This window comes from Mirounga angustirostris, unplaced genomic scaffold (genome assembly GCF_029215605.1).
Source record: "Mirounga angustirostris isolate CCGP_5_RB_7025 unplaced genomic scaffold, mMirAng1.0.hap1 SCAF_1, whole genome shotgun sequence".
In the NCBI taxonomy this organism is placed as follows: Eukaryota; Metazoa; Chordata; class Mammalia; order Carnivora; family Phocidae; genus Mirounga; species Mirounga angustirostris.
In genome coordinates this window covers 162017054-162037155 of record NW_026991709.1, presented here as the reverse complement: position 1 = coordinate 162037155, position 20102 = coordinate 162017054, and the positions used below count along the sequence as shown (strand labels likewise).

At 37.5% G+C, this 20102-nt stretch overlaps 1 protein-coding gene and 1 pseudogene across 8 annotated transcripts in view; one reads left to right on the top strand and one right to left on the bottom strand.

Annotated features, from left to right (window-relative positions):
- Window positions 1–20102, bottom strand: part of TMCC1 (transmembrane and coiled-coil domain family 1) — a 251781-nt gene that overhangs the window by 146336 nt on the left and 85343 nt on the right. The window contains exon 2 of one of the 8 annotated variants that reach the window (XM_054504574.2): window positions 18304–18533. The exons of 6 other annotated variants lie outside the window; for them this stretch is intronic. The gene's annotated coding sequence lies outside the window, so the exon portion shown is untranslated. The remainder of the gene's footprint in view (window positions 1–18303; window positions 18534–20102) is intronic. One more of the 8 variants, XM_054504576.2, reaches the window with a different exon arrangement.
- LOC123834997 (U6 spliceosomal RNA) lies at window positions 19693–19792 on the top strand (annotated as a pseudogene).

Here is a 20102-nt window from a genome sequence, read left to right as displayed (position 1 = left end):
ATAACTGTTCTATTTTATTATTGTTGTTGTTAATCTCTTATTGTGCCTAATTTACAAATTAATTTTTATCATAGGTATGTATGTATAGGAAAAAACAGTGTATGTTGGGTTCAGTACTATGCACAGTGTCAGGCATCCTCCAAACAATGGAATATTATTCAGTGATGTAAAGAAATAAGCTACCAAGCCACGAAGACACATAGAGAAACCTTAAATGCATATTACTAAGTAAAAGAGGACAATCTGAAAAATTGCTTACTGTACAATTCCAACTATAGGACATTCTGGAAAAGGCAAAACTATGAAGACAGAAAAAAAGTGGTCGCCAGGGGCTGGAGGTGGGGGTAAGGGAAGGGATAAACAGGCAGAACACAGGATTTTTAGGGCAGTGAAAATACTGATACTTTAATAGTGGATACGTGTCATTATGCATTTGTCCAGACCCAAAAAGTATACAACACCAAGAATGAACCCTAATGCAAAAAATGGGCTTTGGGTGATTATGATGTGTCAATATAAGTTCATTAATTGTAACAGATGTAGTGGGGGATGTTAATAATGGAGGAGGCCATGCATGTGTGGGAGTATGGGAACTCTCTGAAATTTGCTATAAACCTGAAAGTACTCTAAAAAAAATAAATTTGGGGGCGACTGGGTGGCTCAGTCATTAAGCGTCTGCCTTTGGCTCAGGTCATGATCCCAGGGTCCTGGGATCAAGCCCCACATCGGGCTCCCTGCTCAGCGGGAAGCCTGCTTCTCCCTCTCCCACTCCCCCTGCTTGTGTTCCCTCTCTCGCTGTGTCTCTTTCTATCAAATAAACAAATAAATAATCTTAAATAAATAAATCTTTTGGGGCACCTGGGTGGCTCAGTCAGTTAAGCGTCTGCCTTCAGCTCAAGGCATGACTCCCTGCTCAGTGGGGAGCCTGCTTCTCCCTCTTCCTCTGCAGCTCCCCCTGCTGTGCGCTCTCCCTCACTTCTCTGTCAAATAAAATTTTTAAAACTAAATAAATAAAAATAAATAAATCTTTTAAAAAGATGCAAATGGTATTAAGCAACCCAATCAAAAGATCTGAATGGATTAAAACCACAGGATCTAACTATACGCTATGAAGTCTATAAAGCGACTCACTTTAGAGCTAAGAATATACATAGGCTGCAAGTGAAAGGATGGAAAAAGATAGTCCATAAAAATGGTAACCAAAAGACAGTAGAAATGGCTATATGAAAACCAGACAGAATAGACTTCAAATCAAAATCTGTAACGAGACAAAGGAGGATATAATGACAAATAGGTCAGATCACCAAGAGAAATCTAACAATTAAAAATATTTATGCATCAAACCTCAGAGCTCCTAAATATATAAAGCAAACTGAAATACTACTCTAATCAATCTACAGACTCTGAATAGCCAAAACAATTTCAAAAAAGAACATAGAGGACCCATATTTCCTGATTTCAAAGCATTTTACAGGGGTACCTGGCTGGCTCAGTCAGGATAGCGTGTGACTCTTGATCTCAGGGTTGTGATTTCAAGCCCCACATTTGGTGTAGAGATTGCTTAAAAATAAATCTTAAAAACAACAACAACAACAACACTTTACAAAGATGCAGTAATCCGAACAGCATGGGACTGGAATAAAGAAAGAGTAGGGGCGCCTGGGTGGCTCAGTGAGTTAAGCACCTGCCTTTGGCTCAGGTCATGATCCCAGGGTCCTGAGATCGAGACCCCCATCAGGCTCCTTGCTCAGTGGGGAGCCTGCTTCTCCCTCTGCCTGCCGCTCCCCCTGCTTGTGTGCATGCACACGCTCTCTCTCTGACAAATAATAATCTAAAAAAGACAAAGATCAACAGGACAAAACAGAGAATACAGAAATAAACCTTCACGTATATGGTCAAATGATTTTTAACACAGGTGCTAAACCCACTCAATGGTTTTTGAAGACAGTCTCTTCAACAAATGGTGCTGGGAAAACTAGATGGTCACATTCAAGAGAATGAAATTAGACCTTCATCTTACACCATATACAAAATGTAACTCAAAGGACACAAAAAGCAAAAAAAGAGACTAATGGAACTTTATTAAACTTAAAAACTTTTATGTAAGGGAAACAAAAGAGCAAAAAGGAAATCTCCAGAATGGGAGAAAATGTTTGCAAATCATGTATTTACTTTTTTTTTTTTTTTTAATTTTTATTTATTTGACAGAGAGACAGCCAGAGAGGGAACACAAGCAGGGGGAATGGGAGAGGGAGAAGCAGGCTCCCCGCAGAGCAGGGAGCCCAATGAGGGACTCGATCCCAGGACCCTGGAATCATGACCTTAGTCAAAGGCAGATGCTTAAAGACTGAGCCACCCAGGCACCCCACAAATCATGTATTTAATAAGGAGTTAATATGCAGCATATGTAAGAACTGCTACAACTCAACAAAAAGCAACTCTTTAAAAAATGAGCAAAGGACTTAAATATTTCTCCAAAGATAATATATAAATGGTCAATGAGCATATGAAAAGATGCTCAAAATAACTAATCATCAGAGAAATGCAAATAAAAACCACAATGAGGTTAGAACAGTTACTATCAAAACAACAGAATATAAGTGTTACTAAGTATGTGGAGAAATTGGAACCTTTGTGCATTGTTGATTGGATCATAAAACAGAACTGCACTATTAGTAAAATAATAGTGGAATACGGTATGGCAACTCCTCAAAAAATTAAAAACAGAAGTACCATGTAATTCAGCAATCCTACTTCTGAGTATATACCCAAGCAGGGTCTCAAAGAGATATCTGCACACCTGTGTTTATAGTGGCACAATTTACAATAGCTAAGAGGTGGAAGCAAACCAAATACCCATCAAAAGATGAATGAAAAATTAAAAATGTGGGCGCCTGGGTGGCTCAGTCGTTGGGCGTCTGCCTTCAGCTCAGGTCATGATCCCAGGGTCCTGGGATTGAGCCCCACATCAGGCTCCCTGCTCGGCAGGAAGCCTGCTTCTCCCTCTTCCACTGCTTGTATTTCCTCTCTCGCTGTCTCTCTGTGTCAAATAAATAAATAAAATTTTTTAAAAATTAAAAATTTTTTAAAATGTGGTTATAAATCAAAGGAATATTATTCAGTCTTTAAAAAGAAGGTTATCCTGTCACATGCTACAAGATAGAGGAATCTTGAGGACTTTATGCTCAGTGAAATAAGCCAGTCAGAAAAACAGTAAAAATGCATGATTCTACTTATATGAGATATCTAATCAAATTCAAAGAAACAGAAAGTAAAATAGTGGTTACCAGTGGCTGGAGAGAGGGGGATAAAGAGAGAGTTGTTTAATGGATATAGAGTTTCAGATCTGCAAGGTGAAAAAGTTCTGGAGATCTGTTTGCCAACAATGTGAATATACTTAATACTTCTAAATTGTACACTTAAAGAGTTAAACTATAAATTTTATGTTATGTCTTATTTACCACAAATTTTTTTAAAGTGATACTAATTATATTTCTATTTCCAAGTATGCCCCTTGATTCAGCACTTTTGTTTCCTTAAATTCCTCTCCTTTTCTTGCATTTAGGCATGTAAATCAACCAACAGATGTCTTTTTCCAGAAAAATGGGATCTTCTCTAAATAATAGGACATTCTCTCCAGATAGAAATGAAGAGTTTTGACAATAACACATCATTGCAGAGCTTTAAATACCCAGTACCAAAAAAAAAAGGCTTATTGTCAAGAATCCTTATAAATGAACAGACAACTACTCCTTTCTGGTTTGTTCTTTATAATACCTCGATATAATCACACAATGTTTAAAAAAAATTCTTTAAAAAAGAATCCATTTCTTTAGTCTTCATTTACATTTTATAGCTCATAGTTGGCATTTTTTAAAGAACAATTACATTAGAAATAACTGCAACACTAAATGAAATAATTATAATTCTGAGGTTTTGTTCTCTCAAGTGGTACCCCTTCCAATTGTTTACAATGCCCAGAGCATGTTGAATATGACAGTACCACAGTCAGAGAGACAAAGGAACAACTCTTCCCTCACAGACTAAAGAAACATCTCTAGCAGTAAAAAATGACAACACTAGTCAAAAGAAAAGACCCAAAGACCACACATATGAATGGTTGGCAAACCAAGGAACAAGAGAAGGTTGTTTAGGATTATTATATCTTTCTATTAAGAGAACCACTTTAGCATTATGAAATATCATTCTTTATCTTTAGTAATATTTCTTGCCTTAATAATTAAGTTATCTGATATTAACATAGCTTAATCACCTTTCTTTTGGCTAGTATTTGCATGGTATTATCTTTTCCTGTCTAGTTCCATCTTGCTATTTATTTTAAATTTATCTCATGAGTTCTTTATTCTTCTTTTCCTGCTTTTCTATTCATCAACTAGTTTTTTTTTTTACATCAACTAGTTTTAATATTCCATTTTATTTCTTCTATTAGCTACACATTTTTGTGTTATTCTTTTAGTGGTTACCCAGAAAATAATAACACACATTCCTAACTTACTATAGTCTACTTTAACCACATTCCAAACAATACAAGACCTTAATAACAATTTGACTCCATTAACTCTCCTCCATCCTTTTTGCTATTGTTGTTGTCTATTTTATTTCTACAATGCTTTAAACCTCAACAGTCATATTATAATTTTAAAGCTCAACTATTAACTAACTTAAGGAAATATAGATGCAAATTATATACAAAGTAAATAAAATTAAGCAATACTACTCCAGCTATATTGATATTTACTGATATCCTATACAGATATATAGCATGGCAGCCAGGTCTTTAGGTAGTGTTAGTGTTCATATCCACAGGTGTTGTATATCAAACTGGTACTCCACAGAACTGATAGCCTCTAGCCTCAATAGTGTGGAATTTCTAGAACATAAAAGGGACTCTGATACAGCTCTAGAATCTAGAAGTTACACTAAACGAGGACTTCAACTCTCCCTCTTACATAGCATTAGGCTGTCATTTTATTTCATCCTTCCCTCCTACAGGAATGTTTCCAAGAATGCTACAGAACAAATTTCTAGGGGCACTTAAGTGGCTCAGTTGGTTAAGTGTCTGCCTTTGGTTCAGGTCATGATCCCAGGGTCCTGCGAACAAGTCTTGCATCGGGCTCCTTGCTCAGCAGGGAGCCAGCTTCCCCCTCGGCCTGCGGCTCCCCCTGCTTGTGCTCTCTCTGACAGACAAATAAAATCTTAAATAAACAAAATCTTAAAAAAAAAAAAAAAGAATTTCTACATTGGACAGAAGGGTCTGTTAACTAAACTGCTGAGGTCCTTTAACTCTGTTATGCTGAATTACACAAAATCACCATTTTTGTAAGCTCAAACTGCTCAAATATTGGCAATGTTATATGGTCCAAAGTAACACTTAAGTGTAAGACCTAATAAAATCCAGGGTTCAGTTAAACTTAATCAAGATTTCCTTCACCCAAATCAAGATTTGGAAGTAAGTTTTAATTTCTAAAATCAAATTTAATTTTTTTTTAAGATTTTTTATTTGTTTATTTGAGAGAGAGAGAGAGAGAGAGAACACAAGCAGGAGGAGGGACAGAGGGAGAGGGATAAGCAGACTCCCCCCTGAGCAGGGAGCCCGACGCGGGGCTTGATCCCAGGACCCTGAGATCATGACCTGAGCTAAAGGCGAACGCTTAACTGACTGAGCCACCCACGTGCCCCTAAAATCAAATTTTAGAAAAGATTATTCTGTCTACAACACTCTAGGCCAATGAAGTTCACATTTAGCTATTCAATAAAGAGAATTTGAGACAGAAGATAACTACAAAGGTGATTTTGCTATAGAAATGCTGTCCAGAGGCACCTGGGTGCTTATCAACTCCTGATTTCAGCTCAGGTCATGATCTCGGGGTCGTGAGATCGAGCCCCGCGCATCAGGCTCTGTGCTTAACATGAAGTCTGTTTGAGATTTTCTCTCTCCCTCTCCCTCTGCCCCTCCACCCTACGTGCGCTCTCGCTCTCTAAAATAAACAAATAAATCTTTAAAGAAAAGAAATGCTGTCCTTTTAGGGGCTAATAGGAAGAAACAAATGGACTGAAGTCTGTCTTTTCTATTTCACAATAGTGGCTCTATTTTTCTTTTTATAGTTTAAATGTGTGCAAACATGTCGAAGAGTTCCTAGAAGTGGATTTATTAGACAAAAGGAATCATGCATTTTTTTTAAATTGAGGTATAACGGACACATGTATTAGTTTCAGGTGTACACCATAATGATCCGATATTTGCATATATTACAAAATGATCACAACAGTAAGTCTTAACACCTGCTATCATAAATATTTTTTTCTTATAAGAACTGTTAAGATCTACTCTTACCAACTTTCAGATATGCAATACAGTATTATTAACTATAGTCACCATGTTGTACAATATATCCCCATAATTTATTTATTTTATAAATGGAAGTTTGTACTTCGGTCCCCTTCACCTACCCTCACCCCCTACCTCAAGGAACCATCCTCTGTATCCACGAGCTTGAGCTTTTTTGGTGGAGTTTTCTTTTGCTGTTTTTTGTTCTTTAAGATTCTACATACAAGTGAGATCATACAGTATTTGTCTTTCTCTGATTTATTTCACTTAGTATAATGCCCTCAAGGCCCATCCAAGTTGGTACAAATGCCAAGATTTCATTATTTTTTATGGCTAATATTCTATATATCATATATATGAAATACACAAACACACACATTTTCTTTATCCATTCAGTCACTGGTGGACTGTTTCCATACCTTGACTTTTGTTTATTTCAGAAATGAATGTTTTTGTGATTTCTACTTTGGGGACAAAGAAGACTTTAGAGGGCGTATCTATATCAAAATCCCTCAAATTTCTTTCTTTTTTTTTTTTTTAAAGATTTTATTTATTTATTTGAGGCAGAGAGCATGAGAGGGAAGAGGGTCAGAGGGAGAAGCAGACTCCCTGCCGAGCAGGGAGCCCGATGCGGGACTCGATCCCGGGACTCCAGGATCATGACCTGAGCCGAAGGCAGTCGCTTAACCAACTGAGCCACCCAGGAGCCCCTAAAATCCCTCAAATTTCTATTCTAATAAAAGCCTCTTTAAAGGGGAATTAATGGGGCACCTGGGCGGCTCAGTCGTTAAGCGTCTGCCTTCAGCTCAGGTCATGATCCCAGGGTCCTGGGATCGAGTCCCGTATCGGGCTCCCTCCTCAGGGGGAAGCCTGCTCTCCCTCTCCTGGTGCTTGCGTTCTTGCTCTCGCTATCTCTGTCTCTGTCAAATAAATAAATAAAATCTTTAAAAAAAAGGGGGGGGATTAATGGAGTAAACATGAAAGATTGAACACATTCACTTTGGCTTTCTACTAAAATTAAATAATAAAATGCACACACACACCAAGGCAGGGAGAACTAAAGAGGATATAGCAGTAGATAAGAGATGTCAATAAAATTTTGGAAGGTGAAAAACAGATGGTCCAGTAATAAATGACTTAGATTTCAGCTTTTCTCCGGTCAGTAAGTGTTTGGCAGAGTAGTAGGTGGTGTGAGGAAATCAACAAGAAGCAAGCCAACTTATGCTAAAACTACAGAAAGGTCAGGACTTACACAAGTATTAGGGGCTCCTTTAAAACCAAGGGCATAGAGTTGGGCCTGAAAATAGAAGAATTGGTTAAAACTATTTATAATAAGCAGTCGGATCAGCAGATCATTCTCCTACCACACAGGTGATCAGTCCAGAGGTGCACTGAAACAAGGGACCAGAAAGATTCCAGACTGAGAGACTCTAGATGCAGATGAGGGCTGGGGTGAGGTACCATTCTGAGGACAGAAGGATTAAACTGAGAGATGAGAATTTCAGTCCTCTTCCCAGTCTTCCAGAACATATGCAGCCAGGCTTATTACCACTGCCATCATCCACCCACTCCCAAAGGCAAGAGTCTGAACAATTCCTCTGGAAAAACTGACCGAAGAGGGGTGCCTGGGTGGTTCAATCGTTAAGTGTCTGCCTTCGGCTCAGGTCATGATCTCAGGGTCCTGGGATCGAGCCTCGCATCAGGCTCCCTGCTTGGCTGGGAGCCTGCTTCTCCCTCTCCCACTCCCCCCTGCTTGTGTTCCCTCTCTCGCTGTGTCTCTATCAAATAAATAAAAAATTAAAAAAAAAAAAAAAACCTGACGAAAAGACCTATACTATAACACTGACAACTGGAGGGGCCTCCAATAAAATGGATCTCTGCCTAATTACTCCATGGTAAAAACCATCAACCTACAAAAGCCTTCACAAAGGATAGCTTCCCAGAGCATTTTAATGCCTCTCTCAAATAAGAAGAGAAAGCCATGGATGACTAGACTTTTGAGAAAAGCCTCTAACAAAGAAATATTTAATAGAAGGATTGGGAAATAACTTTTAAGGAAATTTCCCAGAAATTAGAATAAAAGAAAGACGCAAAACAAAAGAGTACATCAGGAGACTCAATCTTTGACTAACAAAAAGAACACAATAAGTACAGAAAAAAATTAAATAATATAAGTGAACTATGGCTATATGCAATAACATGGATCAACCTCAGGCATGTTATTTTTGCATAAAAAGCAAGTCATACAAGACTACATAAACTATAATACCATTTAATAAAGTCCCCCAAACAAGTACAACAAAGAACAGTCGCTTAATGTCACATACATACATAATTAACTACCTTTTAAAAACTAAAGTGATGGGGCGCCTGGGTGGCTCAGTCCTTAAGCGTCTGGCTCAGGTCATGATCTCAGGGTCCTGAGATAAAGCCCCCCCATCGGGCTCCTGCTCAGCGGGAAGCCTGTTTCTCCCTCTCCCTCTCCCACTCCCCCTGCTTGTGTTCCCTCTCTCACTGTGTCTCTCTCTGTCCAATAAATAAAATCTTTAAAAAATAAAAAATAAATAAAAACTAAAGTGAATGAAATACAAAATTTTGGACAGTAGGAGAATCACATATGGCTCTAAGAGCATGGTGATGGTAATGTTCCCATTCTTAAGTTGTGTGGTCAGTTGATAGGTCATTTATTATTGTGTATCATCACAGCTTACATAAAGTTTTTTTAGTATGAATAAAATATTACATAATAAAATTTTTAAACAAAATCAGCTTTTCTCCAGTCAGGTAAGTGCTTGGCAGGTTAGTGAGAGGTGTGGGGAAAATAAATTTTTGGTTTTGATGGAATAAAATATATCAATAGTTCTGTAAAACAAATGTTTCAAGATCCAATCTTTCAGTTTTCCAGATTAAAAGGACCCCTAAGTATCCAGCCCAACAAATGCCAATAAGACTCACACCAAGGAACAACTTGTAAAACCTCAGGACAATAAAGAGAAGACTTTTGAAAATTCTAGAGAAAAAAAAGATGCTATCCAAAGGATCAAGAATCAGTATGGCATCAGATTTTTCAATAGCAATACTAGCAATGAGTAAATAAAGACACAATGCTTAAAAATTGTATGAGGAAATTCTATCCAACATAAAATTCCAAACCAAGTCAATGAAGTATTACAGTAAATGGAAGTATTAGAGTAAAATAAAGGAATTTTGAAATGGGGCATAGTTTTTTTTTCTTTGTGGAGTGAGAGGGTGTGCATGGATGTGCCCAAGTGGGAGGGGGCAGAGGAAGAGGGAAATAATTTTTTTTTTTTAAAGATTTTATTTATTCATTTGATACACAGAGATAGAGAGAGAGAGCATGAGCAGGGGAAGAGGCAGAGGCAGAGGGAAAAGCAGGCTCCCCGCTGAGCCAGGAGCCCGATGTGGGGCTCGATCCCAGGACCCTGGGATCATGACCTGAGCCGAAGGCAGACGCTTAACCATCTGAGCCACCCAGGCGCCCCGAGGGAAAGAATCTTAAGCAGGCTCCACACTCAGTGCAGGCCCCAACATAGGGCTTGATCTCATGACCCTGAGATCATGACTTGAGCGAAAATCAAGTGTCAGACACTTAACCAATTGAGCCACCGAGGAGCCCCGAAATGGGCACAATTTCTAAAAAATTATCTCCTATGCATCCTTTTTTATAAGGCTCTTGGAGAATGTGCTTCATGAAAAGAAAGGAATAAAGCAATGAAGAAGACAACATTAAATCAAAGAAACAGGGAATCTGTTATTTATTAACAGATGAAGGGAGTCCCAGAACAAAAAGTGTGCAACAGTCTTTTAAAGTAATCCATTCAGGGGCGCCTGGGTGGCTCAGTCGTTAAGCATCTGCCTTTGGCTCAGGTCATGATCCCAGGGTCCTGGGATCGAGCCCCACATCAGGCTCCCTGCTCAGCGGGAAGCCTGCTTCTCCCTCTCCCACTGCCCCTGCTTGTGTTCCTGCTCTCGCTCTGTCTCTCTCTGTCAAATAAATAAATAAAATCTTTAAAAAAATAAAGTAATCCATTCAAACTGGAGAAGCAAGGGCAACAAGAAGATGAAAACTGAGAAGAACACACGATGTTTTTAAAAGTATTCAGAAGATCTGCAGCTCTTTCAGAACTTGGAAATGACCCAATTACAGCTAGAAAGAACAATCAATATTGAAGCAATTAACTCCAGAGACAACAAAAACTATATAAAAAGGAAAATGTAATCATATTGTACTTATAAGGTTCAAGCTGTTGGAACAGAGCAAAATTTGCCACCCCATAGTGTATATCTTTGGCATGTGGATGATTCTAGGCTAATTATTTTTAAGGATCAGAGGCTCACAAAGAAACTTTAACCTTCCCCCAAATGCCTAAAAGAATTTAGATAGAAGACCTGCTCCAGGAAGGGAGCTATCACCACAGGTAACTACAGTATAACCTGAACTTGGTGTGGTAGACAGGGAGCAAAGTCTGTTTGTTACAATTCCTCTCTATGCCCCACTGGATCTGTATGATCCAGCAAACATCTGTTTACCAAACATTCACTCTTTTTCATCTTCCTGTGAATTGTCTTCCTTTCCTTTGAAGTCCCAGGCCCCTACCCACCTCTCCTTAGTTCTGGATGGCATATAAGCCTCAACTACCTGACTTCCTGTGGGCCTCATATTCTTATGGAGCCACCTTATTTAAATAATCAAATATGATTTCTCCTCTTAATCTGTCTTATGTCACTTTAATTCTTGTACTAGCCAAAAGAACCTCAAAGGACAGAGGAAAATTTTCCATTCCCCAACAATGTAAAAATACTTACATTGGCATATGTAAACAGTTTATCAAAATTTAACTAAAATTTTAATAAGATGTGGGCAGGAAAGATAAGAGAGCTTAATCATCATCTTCATGTAGGAAATCAACAGATATTATCTACAACAGAAACAAATGGGGGCGCCTGGATGGCTCAGTCGTTAAGCGTCTGCCTTCGGCTCAGGTCATGATCCCAGGGTCCTGGGATGGAGCCCCACATCGGGCTCCCTGCTCCGCGGGAAGCCTGCTTCTCCCCTCCCACTCCCCTTGCTTGTGTTCCCTCTCTTGCTGTGTATCTCTCCGTCAAATAAATAAATAAAATCTTTAAAAAAAAAAAAGAAAGAAAGAAACAAATGGCATATTATTTAGAAAATATTTAAATAAATTCCAGTATAAAAAGTTAAAAGTTTAAAAACTGTTGCCTGAGAAAGGAAACAGAATATAGAGAGTTCTGATTAGTGGCTTTTTTTAAATAAATGTTTTAATGATAAACATAAAGGTTAAAATAAATTTTCCTTGGGTTAGATATGGTGAAAAAAACATTTGTTTGTGAGAGCTCTAAGAATCTGAAAAATGGTAGTATATGAGTCTACAGAAACTCCTTCACAAAAAATTTAAGCAAATTTATAAGCAAGTAGAATGTTTTATACTTCTAATTGTGTTGAAAAGCAGAGACGACTTTTAAATTTTTGGTTTCACACTTCTCTGAAAGACTAAAGACAAAAATATGTATCTGAAACAATATTAATTTTTTTTTTTTTTTAAGATTTTATTTACTTATTTGACAGAGAGAGAGAGAGAAAAGCAGAGGGAGAAGCAGGCTCCCAGCTGAGCAGGGAGCCTGATGCGGGACTTGATCCCAGGACTCTGGGATCATGATGAGCCAAACAGTCGCTTAACCAACTGAGCCACCCAGGTGCCCCTGAAATAATATTAATTTCTTAGCTTAATTTGTTCCTGTAGCTTATTGTTGGTCTAAGGTCATGATTCAGTCTTCCTTTGTCAAAATGCTTTTCAGATTTTCCAGCTGTGATTTCAAAAATACAGTACTAGGACAATACAGAATTGTGAAGCTACAAACAACGAATGATAAGAGCTAAGAGGAAGAAAAATCCCAAGGGCTCTAATCTTTAAGGAGAGAGAAAGTCTCTACAGAAAAATATAGACTTAAACATTCAATCATACAAAAAAGGATGGCTTTGACATTTTCAGCATATGATATGTAATAAATATGTGATTTGTAATAAATATTCTTTGGTCTTCTATCCAGTTATTGGCTCATAGCTCCCCAAACTCTTGGAACTTCCTAAGCATTAAGAGCAAAGGGAGCATCTTTTGTTACAGTATTTGGTCTTTTGTCCTTAGATCCTAAAATAGCTTTGGAGCATAAAGGGGACATATTATTCAAAACAAGCCCCCATTCAACCACACCTGATTTTATGTTAATGCGGCGACTTAAAGAAAGCCCCTAGTTAACCACAGGATGGGAGATGGTTGCCAGGGGAACCAACCATGTAATTAGAGTTGGAATTTTCAGCCCCACCCACCCTCACCTCCAAGGAGTTAAGGAGGGACTGGAGATTGTGATTACCACAGGCCAGTGATCTAATCAATCATGTCTATGTAATGAAGCTCCCACAAAAATGCCTTAACTATGGGGTTCTGAGAACTTCCGGGTTGGTGAATACATGGAGGTTCTGGGAAGGAGACATACCTAGAGGGCATGGAAGCTCTGCACCTCTTCCTATATACCTTGCCCTTTGCATCTCTTGGCCATTCTAGAGTTATATCCTTTTATAATAAACCTGTGATCTAGTAAGTAAAATATTTTCCTGAGTTCTGTAAGCCACTCTAGCAAATTAATGGAACCCAAGCGGTGAGTGGTGGGATCATTTCATCTATAGCCAGCTGGTCAAAGCACAGGTGAAAACCTGGATTTGCCAATGGCAGCTGAAGGGGAAGGGGAGTCAGTCCTGTGGGTCTGTGCCCTTAATCTGTGGGATCTGAACCTATCCTCAGGTAAGGTCAGAACTGCATCAAATTGTGGAACACCCAGCTGGTATTGCAGAGAAGTGCTTGGTGTCAGGGGGGAGGAACCCACACATCTCGTGACCAGAAGTAAAGTGTAGTTGTGTGCTGTAGTAAAGGAGAGACACAGAGGAATGTTTTTTCCTTATATAAACATCAATTCCTCTTGCAAAGATTTTTTTTTTTTTGCCAGTTTCAACAGTAGCTAGTTCTTTTTTTACCTAATTTTTAGGTAAATCCCACTAAAAGGAAAAAAATACTCAGTAAACACAGTCTATATGTGACAAAGTGTGACCCCTCTAAATAAGAAAAATTTTTTTTCAATTGACTTTATTTAGTAAAACACTAGAGTTACAAATCCTTATAATGATGAAAACAAGATAAAAAAGTCAAGCTTGTCTTAGATGTCGGTACCAATCCACAAATCTCTGCACCTAAATGCAACGAAAGATAAGGCCATAGAACTAGGAGCAAAAAATAAGGGATATACATCCCAAACCAGTATGTAGACCCAAGGCAGGTAATTTATACTGTGGCCTAAAGTCTCCTGAGCTGTAATCAGATCATAAAATCTTTATTCCCATTCTCACAAAGCTAAACTTCTGACAACAGAAAACAGCCTGAATTCCATTTTTTTGCCAAGAAACTTAAGCAAGATCACCTTATATTGAAAGCCCTCTGGGGGAACATTTCTAAGAAGACTAAATTAACCTCACAGGTATTTATCTGCTTAAACTTAATTTGATTCTATCTTTGGTGTAACTCATCACAAATTTTGTAAAGACACTGTGTGATACCCAAGGAAAATGGAAAATGGAAAGAAGCTTATCAGAGAAATGTTTCCAATCACAAACATCAGTTTCAATAACAAAGTGGGTAGACTGTTGTCTTCAACTGTGTTGCATCTTTGTACCAGACAACAGATCCAAGCAAAAGAAAACATGGACACTGTTCTTTAACCTTGAAAAATGTATAGTTCTGGCCTGAACAATCTACAATCGTTGAAAACAAGTTCAATGTTGTTGGAAAGCCTCTGGTGAGCTAATACCAGAAAACAATGTTTAAGATATTCTACTCCTACACTACAATAGGTGGTTATTTAGATGAGTATTTGCATAGCCGCTTAACATATGAGACTTTTATTAATAAACACAACATATGCTCCCCAAGATTATATTATGTTCTATAACCTTCTATTTCACTAAAGTTCCAGAAAACATTTCCCACAGAACATCCATATGGGGTAGGTTATATGAATCTTCAGTTCCTGTGACGTACTACTCCATTATTAAAATTCATATAAAGAAACATTCAGAAATAAACAGATCAGAATTAGGACTCTCTTTCACTTTTATGGCCATTCATTCTGTGGTTTTCATATTTTAAAAAGAGAAGTGGTCCTGAGAGGGAAATCTCAACAAATGCAGGATTAGCCATTTTATTTATTTTTTTATTTTTTTAAAGATTTTATTTATTTATTTGAGAGAGAGAGTGAGAGAGAGAAAGAGCACAAAAGGGGGGAGCGGGAGAGGGAGAAGCAGACTCCCTGCTGAGCAGGTAGCCTGATGCGGGACTCGATCCCGGGACTCCAGGATCATGACCTGAGCCGAAGGCAGTCACTTAACCAACTAAGCCACCCAGGCGCCTCAGGATTAGCCATTTTAAAAAATCTCAAGTCACGATTCCAGCATTTGAGACTCTTAGACTCATTGGAGCAGAAGGGCTTCTGCCTCTATGTGAACAATGAGAGAACAGGGTGTTTCAGGGGAGAAGAAAACCACCACCACAACAGAGAAACCTAAGTAGGTACTCTGTAGCACAATACTCAAATCAAGTATAGTGAAAAAGCTGTTAAGTTTATTGCTGGCTTATCTTTGCTAACTGGATTTCACAAAACCATCCCCTCACCAAAAAGAAAAAAGAAAAAGGAAGGGGTGTATGGATACTAAAGTTTTTGTTTTTATGGTGATACAATTTTGAGCTTAAAAAAGTGAAGCTATTCAATTATACTGCAGAACAAATTATTTTTAATTAAACAGTACTTACATCTTTTAGAGGGAATTTATTTACTAAGTCATCTAAGATATTATACACTAAAATAACTGTTCACTCTAAACTTGCTTCATGTTCTCTTTCTCCTTGCTTCTCTTTTTATTTGGTATAAAGAAGCAGAGCAAAAGTTTGTTGATAAAGTTCATTGTTGGAATTCCTTACTTACGTATTACTCTCCCATATAGTCAAGCTATCGGCTTACAAGAGGCATTAAAACTTTCTCCTATGTGGAGACGGCTTGAGAATCAGAAATCATCAAATTTCTAAAGAAAACAGCAGAAGTTCTGAGCAGAAGGTCTGGATGAAGAAGTGGAACAATTTCCCAGTGTAGTCCTGTTCCAGATCTTCATTCACAGGCTAGCTTTCCTACAGTGTTTCAAATTTAAATGTTCCACCTATGAATTCCTACCTACAGTGACAGAATTTAGGAGTATCAAAGGTTGTTTAGTCCAGCCAGACTCTCAACTGGAGTCACAGATATTTCCTACAACATGCATGATGTGTGGTTCTCCAGCTTTTGCCTGATCTTCCCAAGACAGCCTACCTCAAAACTGTAAAATCTGTTGTAAAATCTGTTCTTATATTGTGGTTAGCATCACATTCCTAAGGTAAATATAAATGATTTTCATATTATTTTCATATTATCCAAAAATTCTTTAGAGGAAAATTATTCTAACTTTTAATCTTGATCTAAATATAGGATACATGCACCCCAGTATGTATGCAAGACAATCCAATGGACTGCGGTAAGAAAACATTGTAACTTCCATTTATATTACTATCACATCCTTTTATTTTTTAAGTTATATGATGGATGTAATTTATAGGAACAATTATATGTGCACAATTTGTAACATAAAAATATTAGAGATACGCTAAAGGTGTGGGTGATCAAAATAATTTGGAGGCCACTACTGTAGACAGTTAATGTCCTTTCTTTTATTTTATTTTTTTAAATATTAGGTCATAGGGAACCTACCTATATGATTATGGATCCAAGGTGGATATTAAATGCTCATCATCACAGTATCATAAACCACGTATAAATAAATATTCATCATGAGAAATTAATGGCACCCAAATAAGCTTTCAAAATATCAAAATAATAAACAGACTTTCTTGGATTATTCAGCTCTCCAACAAGTCTACCATGCACGTGACAACTGTGTGGACACATACACACATACACACCCACAGAGAAAAAGGAACCTATAAGGATATCTTTCATTATCTGTCCAACCTAAATTGAAAAATTAAATGTAATTTGACTAAATTTACCTACATTTAAAGTGCTAAGCTGGAGTCCTCAGAATACTAACATTGGAAGTGATCCCAAGAAGATACCAAGGTCCATTTTAATGAACGTTTAAAATTATATTGTTGTCCTTGAAATCAGCTTTTCAATTATAATGCTATTTAGAGCATACTCCCAAAATGCTTTAATAGAGTCAGACATAGGAAATACTTTAAGTTATTAAAGAAGATGTTCATGTTATAAGTAAATTCTAAAAGCAAGGCAAGGGAATAAAGATTGAGTCTTTGGAAAGCTGCCGTATCTAGGATCTTTTACAATCTAGGATCGTAAAAAGGCAAGCACATTTACATTAAATTAGGTTTTCAAGGTACATTTTCAACTTTCTCTTACTTAAAACCTAAACAAAGTAAAAATCCTATTACTTACTAACCATAAGAATCTTTGCAAAGTTCAGAATTTAGGCCAACATTCATGAAGAGTTAGTTCCATAACCTGGCTGGTAATTAAAAATAAGACTTTGGGATTGTATGAAGAGGTATATGCAACCCTATGCTCACTGAAGCATTATTTACAACAGCCAAGATTCATAAGCAACCTAAGTGTTCATGGATAGATGAATGGATAAAGAAGATATGGTATATATACACAACAGAGTATTAGCCATAAAATAGAATGGAATCTTACCATTTGCACCAACCTGAATAGACGCAGTGGGTATTATGCTAAATGAAATAAATCAGACAGAGAAAGACAAATACTGTATGATTTCACTTATATGTGGAATCTAAAAAACAAAATACACAAAACAAAACAGAAATTGACTCACTGATACAGGAAACAAACTGCTGGTTACCAGAGGGGGAGGGGTGGGGGGAGGCAAAATAGATGAAGGGGATTAAGAGGTACAAACTTCCAGTTATAAATAAGTCATGGGGACATAATGTACAGCATAGGGAATATAGCCAATAATACTGTAATAACTCTGTATATGACAGATGGTAACTACACTTATCACTAGGGATCATTTCATAATGTATGAAAATAGCAAATCACTATAATGTACATCTGAAACTAATAGGATATTTATGTCAGTTATACTTCAATAAAAACAAAAGAATTAGTTCCATAACCTGGTTGGTAATTAAAAATAAGACTTTCGGATTATATTAGTATTAACCAAGAAAATTATGTTTAAAATACACTGCAGGCTGTAAGAATCACTAGCATAATACAGAAGAATTAGCATGTTACTTCATGAAACATTACTCTCAGCAATACCAGAGGGTATCAGCAGAGGGCCTCTAGAAATCATGGTACTAAAACTTCCTAGTAACATCCTTCCCAAGTACACCAGGAAATGAATTCCCTGCTACTGATATTTGCTGAAATGATTTATGTTCAAATTAAATTGTCAACATCTGATTAAGACTCTAGCTCAGAAATCAAATATGAGAATTTCTCTCCAACTAAAAAATTTCACATCCAAACCAGGAAAGCAATATTCAAATGTCAAATACTGCTTTCCCGATTACAACTTGCACTATTAAGATCAAATTTTTCTAACAGCCTCAATGAAAGTGTCAATACTATTTTAATAAAAAATCTCTGTGAAGTATAAGATCATGATATCACAAATATGATGGATAAGCAACATTTGCTATCTTACCCTCCCCTAAGAGGAAATAAATGGGTAACAAGAATTTCTTCCTCTTTGTCTCCTACAGACCTAGACTACTCCCCTGTCATCACATGTGATTTCCTGACAGACACTTTATTGCAAACCCAGAGATGACTTTTACCTCAGTAGGCTGAAATTTCTATTATTTTGAGCTGGGAATTACTGTTCTGTTTTGAAGACAAAATCTCTTTGGACTTCAAGTATCACCAAACAGACATTAAAGAAGACAATGTTGGGGCGCCTGGGTGGCTCAGTCGGTTAAGCATCCGACTCTTGATCTCAGCTCAGGTCTTGATTTCAGGGTCGTGAGTTCAAGCCCCATGTCGGGCTCCACCATGGGCATGGAGCCTACTTTAAAAAAATTAAAACAAAAACAAAAAGAATTGAGCAATGATTTAAAAACAAAAGCTCCTGAAGATCTAAGTATAATACATTACTAGATTCTTAAACATGCCACAAAACTTTTAATTATTCTGATTTGAACATGTCCATACAATAATACTACAAATATAAAGTAAGGAAAATCAGGTGCTGAAGGCAGGAAATATTAAGTGACATTTCCCACCTTTAACACCACATTAAAAGATATAATTTGAAAGCATCTCACTCTTTTTTTTTTAAGATTTTATTTATTTATTTGAGAGAGAATGAGAGACAGATAGCAAGAGAGGGAAGAGGGTCAGAGGGAGAAGCAGACCCCCCGCTGAGCAGGGAGCCCGATGTGGGACTCGACCCCAGGACTCCAGGATCATGACCTGAGCTGAAGGCAGTCGCTTAACCAACTGAGCCACCCAGGCGCCCGAAAGCATCTCACTCTTAAAAGCAAATATTTTAGAAACAAGAGGTAAGTTTTCAGAGAAGTCTTCTTTTCAAACATTCTCAAAACTACTAAGCATCTGTCATGCTTAAGTCACTATCTATAAAAATTTCAATTGTCTAAGTCACTATCTATAAAAATTTCAAACATTCTCAAAACTACTAAGCATCTGTCATGTTTAAGTCACTATCTATAAAAAACTCAACTGAATTTCACCAAATGAAAATTAAAGATACGAAAAATAAGTCAGATTGCAAAAAGGAAAAACAATTTCAAAATGGAGCTGTGTACATTAAAAGAACCAAACAGTACCTTAGAATTAGGAAAGTAAAAGCTCAGCTCTAGTTCCTGCTATATTCATATCTGGATATTATGTTCTGTTCTAGAGACCATAATTTAAGACGAATACTGAAGAACTGGAATAATCAAGAGTTGATGGACCAGGGTGCCTGGGTGGCTCAGTTGGTTAAGCGACTGCCTTCGGCTCAGGTCATGATCCTGGAGTCCTGGGATCGAGTCCCGCATCGGACTCCCTGCTCAGTGGGGAGTCTGCTTCTCCCTCTGACCCTACCCCTCTCATGCACTCTCTCTCACTCTCTCTCAAATAAATAAATAAAATCTTAAAAAAAAAAAGTTGATGGACCACTATGATTAAGTACTCAAAACTATGATAATGGAAGAACACTCCAGTGTTTGCTTCAGCAGCATATATACAAAAATGGAACAACAGAATTGATTAGCATGGCCCGTGCACAAGGATGATACTCAAATTTGTGAAGCATTCCATATTTGTCATGGACCTCTGGGGTCCTTAGGGAATTGCTGAAACCACAAATTTAGATCTGAGACTGTCAAGAATCTACCTGCTGTATAGTTTTCCAGTGGAGTCCCGGGAGGCTCCCAATTCATTTAGTATCCCAAGAATCCTCTGAATCTCATAGCTAGAAAGTATTTTTAAGCCACTCTTTAGGCCAATCTTCTCCTTGAGCTATCTATTCTAGATTATATCGATTGCTATGAGATTATTCTTGGCAAGACCCGCAACAACAGAATAGTGGTCAAAAGCATGACTTCTGGAGCTAGAAAGGCATGGTTCTGATATC